Raw genomic sequence first — 9,561 nt, 5'->3', positions numbered from 1 at the left:
AATAAAATAATGCGATCAAGAATATTTTTTTTTTCATTGTCTGAAGAAAAAAAAGAAATTTTCTCTCTTTTATTTATCTTTTTTAACCACATGTCAAACAATTGTTTAATAGTCGTGTGAGAAAAAAAAATACTCCTCATTCAAAGCATCAATGGTACATATTCTAAAAAAATGTCAAAACTAATCCAAATAATTGTAAGAATTTAGGTTCCTTATTTTTCTTTCCTTTAGGATTATGTCCAATGTGGAGTCCGACTTTGAAAGCGAACAGCAGACCATTGCAAAATTTTGAAAGAGCTTTCTTCGAAAACATGTGTTTTGAATTTTTTTCATATCTTTACATTTTTTTTCATGCCTCTTTAGTGGAGTCCGACTTTGAAAGCGAGCATACCATTTTAAAATTTATTTCATGCCTCTACATTTTTATCATATTTCTTTAAAAATGCCACGTGTAATTTAAAGGAGAGGGTCTCTTTAAAAATTTCGAAAGTCGTTAACATCATGCCTCCATAAGTGGTGGCAGTTACATGATAAGAGATGTTGATTTATCTCTTCCCACTCCCGTAAGGAGAAAAGAATTTTGAATTTTTTTATTATAAACATGATTTTTAAACTTATCCGAGATCGAGATGTATCGTCCGAGTTAACTCGATATCAGAACTGAATGAGACCAATTCACAAAGTCATTTTTAAATCGAGTTTTATGTTTCATAGTATAATTTTTTGAGTTATCTCACGAGACGTCTCAAACGTATCGAAAAACTCATCCGAGATGACTCGATATCAGAGCTGAACAAGACGAGACGCGATACCAGTTTAAAAATCATGATTATAAGTGGATTTTCTAAGGAGGTATCTCAAATATTAAAGAAAAAGTAAGGGGTACGAAATAAATAAAAAATACACGTTTCATGATTTGATTTGAAGAGGGTTCTAGCAAAGTAGAATTCCTCTCTAAGGATCCATTCCTCAAGTACAATCACTAGAAATCTGCAATCCAACTGACTATTGGCATAATAGGTCCAGAAAAAGGTACTACTGGGCATCATTGAGTTGAAACAGAGACTACAAGCGGTGGATACTTTCTAAACTTTTAATATGGGTGTCTGTAGCAAACATTTGTCCAACAAATTCCAAGTGTTGAATAGTCTATTTTTTGATACAGATATCGTTATAGGAGATGTTGCTGATTTTCTTTCTATTGCTTTTCTTTTTTTCTTCCTTTGTCTTTACTCTTGGGGGCTACCTCAGTCTCTCCTCCTTTGTTTTTCACTTTTGTTACCTCTTTTTATTAAAACAGCCTTACCCTTATAAATAAATAAATAAATAACTTAAAATTATTTGCATTGGAATGGCTGCATCTTTCTCTTGTAGTGGGGGAGAAATTATAGTTGTATGGGTGATTTAATTTGGGACAAAAATTCATGGATTTTTTACTAGAGGTTGAAAAAAAAGGCATTTAAATCATTTTTATTAGTCTTGGAAAAAAGACTTAAGTCAAAGGGTAATGTCAGCATTGGAAGTGGAGGCAAACTGTCAAATATTAATAAAATAGAAAGATTCTGATAAATTAAGAATCTTGAGTGAAGTATGGATACCTATTAAAAGTTTGTGAGAAAAATATAAAATATATTAAAATTTCAAGAGGATAATGTAATTTTTTTAAATATTAGTAGGGGCAAGTGCCCTCATTGCCCCCATTATGAATCTGCTGTCTCCCCATGTTGAGAAGCCATGGATAAGACATACTTATAAAATATTTGTAAAGATAAATATGGTATCAGAAAATAGATGAATGTCAGTTCTTTTCTCTAGTGAAAATTTTTATTGGGTATTTTAGAAATACAACCCAATTAAATTGGTGATATTAAGTTTACCTCTTGCAAAATACATGATAAGTTTTTTCTTTTTTAATGATTTAACTGTAAAATTTTGATTTTTTAAAAAATGTTCGTAAAAAACTGAAGTTACTAAATCAAAATTTCACTATTAAATCATCAAGAATAAAATGACATTAATATAGAGTTAAAAGGTAAACCCAATATCACCAATTTAATAGGGGTGTTTCTAAAATACCTTTTTTTTTATTCTTGTTCAAGCATGAGTGACTTTCGTGGTAGGATAACTACAAAATATATGACCAAAATAACAACCTACCCTGGAAATTGGAATCCAATAATCGAAGAGTAGGTGGGATATTGATTCCATTGCCTTGCAACATAAAAACATCTTGACACCATAAGATTGCTTCTCTGTATCCTATACTCCTACATGTCAATTGTTAATATTTTTATCTATTGCAAATTAACATGATTACGAAGAAAATAACAAAGAAAATCATAAATAAATCAAATAACATTAAGATTACGTTGTTCAACAATCGTACTTACATTTATGGGTGGGTCCAAAACTTCTAATTAAGAAAATAAAAAAAGAACAATATAAGACATCTTTCAACATTCCTATTTATAGGATTAAAAAATGGAACTTATCCTAATTGTTAAACAACATCATCCCACTCCAACTTCAAGGAACATATCTTAAGTATAATCAATTAACAAATCCTTCCAAAAAAAAATAGGAATTACCACAAATTCTTCAAAAACTGCTTGAGAGAAAGAGATAGTAGATGGGCCTAAGACAATGGTGTCTAAACCTTACTTAAATGAACATGACACAAGTGAATAACCTAAGTCATTACTATTCGCACGCATCTTTGTGCGTAGGGGTGTCAATGGGTACCCATTTACTCAGAACCAAAATTGAATTCCCAAATCCCTTTTTATTGGATCCAATTAAAGTCGGGCCTAATATGGAACTGAATCGATAAGAACAAGGACCATTAGGTCTATCCGATGGGTACCCTCGGGTACTCGGAATTGATTCATTTTATCATTTATACATAATTTAATATTTTCCTATAGTTTTAAAATTAAAATATATTACATAAAAGTTCTTCAATTTTTCATATAAACTAAATATTGAAGCTTAAAATGGGTCATCTCTTCTTGAAATTTATTACTTGTATAGAAGATGAATTTTAATTTTTGAAAAAAAATTCTTTAAATCATATTTTCAGTAAAATGAATTATAATTAAGCTGATACTTTGTAGATTATTTGTTATTTTTTAGACGGAAATTTTTTTATAATGATTTTGAAATATTTTTTTCACATTCAACTCTTAAGTAGTAGAACCGTTGAGTACTCGTGGTTCTTGGCGATTTCGATTCCAATTTATTTTTAAATATGAGCTGTAACCAAAAAAATATAGTGGTTATGGTTATAATTTTCTTATGAATCGAACTGAAATTGACCCGTTGACACCCCAATTTCCTGTGTTGACCATCTATGAGAGTGTGACACTTAAATTATTAATTTTTTTTATAATATCTAGTAGTCTTTTGTATATAGAGATTATATTGCTACACCAACTTTTGCTAACAATACACCAATTCATATGTAAATCCCTAAATAATTAACACACGTCCAAGTTGTTGTCAGTAAAAGTTGGTGTGGCAATAGAAGCTCTCTTTATATATCATAAAAAAAAAAGTAAGGGGATTTTCCCCAAAACATGTCCAGATTCCAATTTCGATACAATGTTCATTTTAATTCCCAAAACATGCATTTTAAGTGAATTCATCACTTTTATGATAAATGAATTTGCTAATTTATCTACAAATTCGTAGATATTAAAAGTGACGAACTCACAAGTTCTTTGTAGGTTCTAAAAATGATGAATGCATGTTTTTGGGAATTATAATGAGTACCCAACTCGGAAATTTTCCATATTCAACACACGAAATGAAGATTCATCAAACAAGTAAAGGTTCTACTATAGGCAACCCAATTATTACCAAAGCCAACTCACATTATAGACAATTTTTTTTTCTTATATAGGTTAAAATTTTTGTAATGAGCTGATGTTTGATGAGGATGATCCCTATGATGAGGAGATCATCCAAACCAAAAATTAGTCTATTCTGAAATTTCTAACCCCATAAAAAAAAATTAAAAAATCATAAATCATCTTTCTTTTTTGTAAATCTCTTTTGATGGGATTAGAAGTTTCTGTCTATTTCAAAACTCATATAAAACAAAATTTTGATTTTGTCTCAAATGTCATGAAAATGATTTTTGGTCACCTTTTAACATGATGCTTAAATGACATCATTAAGGAGGAGAAAGTTTCTCTCTCCTTTCAATAAGTCCTTTGTCCACAAATTTTAATTTTAAGATTTAAAATATTAAATTTATCAAAATCTAACATCACAATCTTCTAGATTTTATGAAAACTCTCATAATCAAAAGCAAAAAAGGAAAAAAGAAAAAAAAAATTTGAGCTGGGATCATGCTTTTATTGTCACAAGGTGATCCGATCAGGAAATTTTTATTTTTTACAGTGATACGAGAGAAATTTTATCTCTTATTGGTGATGTCATTCATGCCACGTGTCAAATGACTGTTGGACTGTGAACAAATTTGCTCCCAGCCTTACGAGCAAAAAAGTACTCGATTTCCCTCCCGTCCACATATATTTTCTTTTTGGCGAAATCCCTTCCATATATATATATAAATAAAAGAAAGATTATTTATTTAAAGATAATACCTCCTATTTTATAAAAATATAAATTCGTCGAGACGTACGACGTCAGGAGTTAGTGATAGACAGACTTTATAAAAAACATATTCAACGGACGTGGCATTTGCACAGAAGCATAGATTTGTTAATGTCTATCTCGAGGAAAATATATGATTCTATCCACATGCCACGTAGTTAAGTATATTCGAGTCAATTATCATTAGTCGAATTTCAAAGGAATATAGTCCAGCTTTTACTTTTATGTGCCACGTGCCCTTTATGCATAGAGATCTTTCACCACCAAAAAGATCTTTCTGACACGACCAACACTAGAATACAAATTTAAGTCACAATCTGTGTATTCAATTAATATATTAGATCTCTTTACAGGTCACTATCTGTATTCATTTAACAGAGGTTTGGAGAGCAGACCCATTAGTAGTAATTTTATTATAAAAACTCCCTTACTTTATCAAGTTTTTTTCCCAATCAAACCTTATTTTATGAATCAGACTAGTATGACTAACTTAGTAAGATTTCAAATCTTACTAATGAATATTGGGTTCACATAGATTATCAAATTAGAAATCCAACATAACATCCTTTCTAGATTTCATGTAAAAACTCGGATTCAAAAGAAAACAGTTAAAAAAATAAACCCTTTTAAACTTAATCAAAAATGTTGAAAAAGAATGACTACCAAAGTCCCAAATTTAAAACTAAAATTCAATGGTAAAATTAACTCTCTTTTTGTCTTTTCTTTTCTTCAAAGTTTTTAAAATGTTGTACTTTATAAACTTGTGCCATGTGATCGTGTTTTTGGATGTCACAAATTGATGTCGTAAGAATCCACTCTTGGAGTTGTCAAAACTCTAAGGGAGTTTTTTTTAATAAAAATGCAATAGTTAAGCCTATCAAAAAATCCACTCTTCATTTAATGGGAGATATTGTGCAGTCCACACTAGGGAGATCAAGTTGGGAGTGAAAATTTGTCTTATAAGATTAAAAGTTTCAGATTTGATTGTTTTTTTTTTTTTTTTTTTGTGAGGATGATCTCTGTGGTGAGGAGATCATCCTGACATAAAATCAGACCAATCTAAAACTTCTAACTCCATCAAAAGTGATTTACGAAATTGGAGAATTGTGGACCGTTGATTTTTACCCCTAATTTGTAAACTACTTTTGATGGGGTTAAAAGTTTTAGAATGTGCTAATTTTTTATGAGGATGATATTCTTACTATAGAAATCATCATCCCAAAAAATCCACCCAATCCAAAATTAATATATGTGGGTTGCCGAATGGGATCCTCATTTAATATATTTGATCTCTTTATGTTTTTTGTCACCATCTGTATTCATTTAATATAGGGTCTTGTTAATGTATGCCCTAAGGGTACACGCTAAAGTGCATTAAAATACAACTTGAGAATAAGTGTTAAAGTGCAATAAAATATGCCTCGAGAATAAGCGTTAACCTCATATTTTGGTTAAAAAGATTTTTTTAAGGGCTCATGTTAACAATACCCCTTTAATATAATAAGAAGAGAATTTAAACATAGAATACTCTTTCAAAGGCTAAGTACATGTTTGAAGTACCTCCAAAATGTGCCTTCAATTTTGATAGGGAACTGAAAGCACTTCCTAAGATGTTTGGTCATCAACTTCCAACTATCTTGTGAGAATTATTTGTTCATTTCTTCGAAGTTGCCTCGAGATGCTCTTAATTCTCGTGAAAAGTTATTCCTTTGTGTAAATTTTTTTACAAGTTCTCAAAGTTGGTTTTCTATTACTCCTTTTAACATCACTACAACAAGTAGGCAGATGAGCAAAACTATTTTCTTGTCGTGTGATTAACTCCTTGTTTTGGGTTTTTCTTGTAATGAGTCTCTTGAAAGAAAAAAATAAATAAATTATGATCATGGATCAATGTAACTATGGAAGAAAGTAGTTTCTAACTCTTTTTACCTTTTAAAATGTTAATATTAATATTTTACCTTTCTAAATAATTTTCTTAAAATTAATTCAAACATACTTTTTAAATTTTCAACTTTCAAAAATAAAAAATATTATATTTTTAAGTGTATCCAAATGGGCGGTATATCATCTACTTTTGACTTATTATTATTCTGGACAATTTTTAAAGTTGAATACAATGACTTTATAAAAAAAAAAAAAAAAAAAACATAATCCCAATCCTTAACAAAAAAATCCCATTGCGCCTTACTCCTAAAGATCGTGTATTTTTATTGAAATTTTAAAATATCATAACTAAAGAAGCGACAATTAAAAGAAGATTATCACTTTGGAGGGAAAAAAAACAATAGTAATCTCAGTACTTTAAAGCAGCGAGATTGTTACTTTGAAACTTGTGATCTTGGTCTTTATGTGTTGGAAATTAAAATAAATAATTAGTCAAAATAAATTTTTTGTTAAAATTGATCACGATTTTGTAAATTCCTCTATATTATAATTTGTTTAAAATATAAGATCACTGATCGTAATTCTTTTGTAAATTGCAGAAATGTAGATTGAACAAATAATGAGAATAAAACTTGGGTAAGTAGGATTTGTTCCACAGGAACAATCGTGATTCAAATTTTCATTTGAATTGGAAACCAAAACAGAATTTGAAAACATATTCTTTAAAACAAAATAGAAATTTGCAACTAAGAAATAAATTAAAATTAAAACAAGAAATTAGAGATTGAAAACTATGTAAAAGGACTTAGAGAGTTCAAATCAACCCTTGCAAATCATCCTTATTGCAGAATAATTCTAAGTTTAATTCGATCCACGTAACAAGTCATTGTTCGTGGATCGAAAGATAAATCGATTAAAACTGATTGTAACCAAAGAATATCCATGTGAATCCTGAACTTATAAGAGATTACCCGACTTATATCTCAATTCATCATAAAACATGATTATTCTTAAACTTATCTAAGCAATAGTCATCAAAGTTTGAATTAGAGTTACAAGTTAGATAATCTCATCATAAGAGACTTCACTAAATCACAGTTTAAAGTAGAGATAATAGAATTAGAACAACAATGTTAAGTTGGATTTGTTCCGGCATCATTGATCTCTCTAAGAAAAGTCTAGCCGATCATTGTAAGGAGCAAGTTACAACAATAGTAAACAAATAAAATGTGGTAGATAAGAAGATGAAGAAAACTATGTTGCACTTTTGATTCCTCTTTGATAATCTCACAATAAAACTACAAATAGAACTAAAGAAGATAAATTGAAAGAAATACTCTTGATGCTCTTATTACGATCAAGAATTCTCTTTCTAAAAATCAAAAGAATTACAGAAAGAAGAAGAAATAGGGAGCCCAAGAGGGTCCTCTTCTCTTAGGGACAACCCCTTAATTTATAATTTTTCTAATCGGGTTATTGGGTCGGATTTTTACTTGAGTTGATTCGAAAAAGACCTTCAGTTACAACGGCCAAAGCGTCTAGAATGTTCAGCCCAAATCTCGATCTATAATTCCTTGAGATTACCACGACACTATAGAGTCCTACTGTCGAGCGATGATGTGGTGACGATTTACTCCGAGACTTGGTTGGATGCTCCTTCTTGGCTTGTATATTGTAACAAAAATATTTGTCTCCGAATTTTGCTCTTTTTACCTGCAAATAAGAAAAAAATCTATTAGTTTAAATAATTTGATAAATTAATATAATTTATGTTTATTTTGAAGAAATAACAATTAGGTGTCGATAATCCTTGTATAATTACGATCCCAAAAAATGGTTTTATGGGACCTTATCAATCACCTTATTTTGTGAGTCTCTTGGAATGATCGACAAATTTTAGATTAATTAAAACAATGTCACTTTTTGACAAAAAGTGCTCTTTATTTTAAAGAGCATTGATGGAGATGCGCTTACATTATCTGGACCAATTAAATCGTTAAAATATGATCTTCTTACCATTTATAAAGATTATTTTACCTTTTTTAAATATCATACTTTGTCGTTGCAAAAATATCTTTGTGAAAAAATGGGTGTACGAGTAACAATGAGAATGTTTAGATGGGGGTATTTTTATTTTTAAATTTTTTATTTTCAGTGAAAAAAAAAAGTTAAAATAAGAGAGTAAAATAGGAAAATGATATTAGAAGGTTATCAACTTTTATCATAAGGGAGGTAAGTGCAATTGTTAAAATTTTAGAGGGTCAACACAAAATTATGACATACCATAAGAGGTAAAAGTATAATTTACCCCAAGAAAATATCTCACCTAATCCATTTTTTATTGGACAATGAACCTTATCTTATAGGAATACAAATAAGTAATAAAAATTATAAATAAATGAGAAACATAGATATTATCAAGAGACGAAATATAATAAAAAAAGGTAAAATGAATATCTTTTTAAATGTTGTCTCTTTCTCGGCACCCATTATATTCTAGAAGCAAAAATATCTCAAAATGATGTTAAAGTGGACCAATTAAGATATTCTTCCACAAATAAATAAGGAGAGATTTACTAAGAAAACTTATATTTTCCTGTCTATTATAAAAACTCCCTTATTTTATCTATTTTCTTACATAATAATCCTTTTCTCCTGTATAAAGAGATTAGTCCGACGATCCACATAGATTATTAAATTAACAATCCAACAACACATTTTTTTAGATTTTATGAGAAAATTCAAATTAAAAAAAAAAAAAAAAATTATGTTTGATTCATGATGTTGAAAATGGATAATTTTTATTTTTTATTTTTATTGAATTAAGAAATTTAAAATTGAAATTGAACACTGAAAATTAACTTTATATTTTAGAATTTTTTTTTTTTCTAAAAAAATTCTTAGATTTTTATCCTCTTGAATCCACATGTGGTCGCATCAAATTATGTTTTTGGATGCCAATAATTATTTTAAATTTAAATACCTATTATACCATCGATATAATCAAGTGTGATATAAGTATATATTTATAAATATAAAAATGATAATAAGCGGATC

Source organism: Akebia trifoliata, chromosome 7 (assembly GCF_017979445.1).
Source record: "Akebia trifoliata isolate Shusen 1 chromosome 7, ASM1797944v1, whole genome shotgun sequence".
In the NCBI taxonomy this organism is placed as follows: Eukaryota; Viridiplantae; Streptophyta; class Magnoliopsida; order Ranunculales; family Lardizabalaceae; genus Akebia; species Akebia trifoliata.
Note: the sequence above shows the minus strand (reverse complement) of the source record.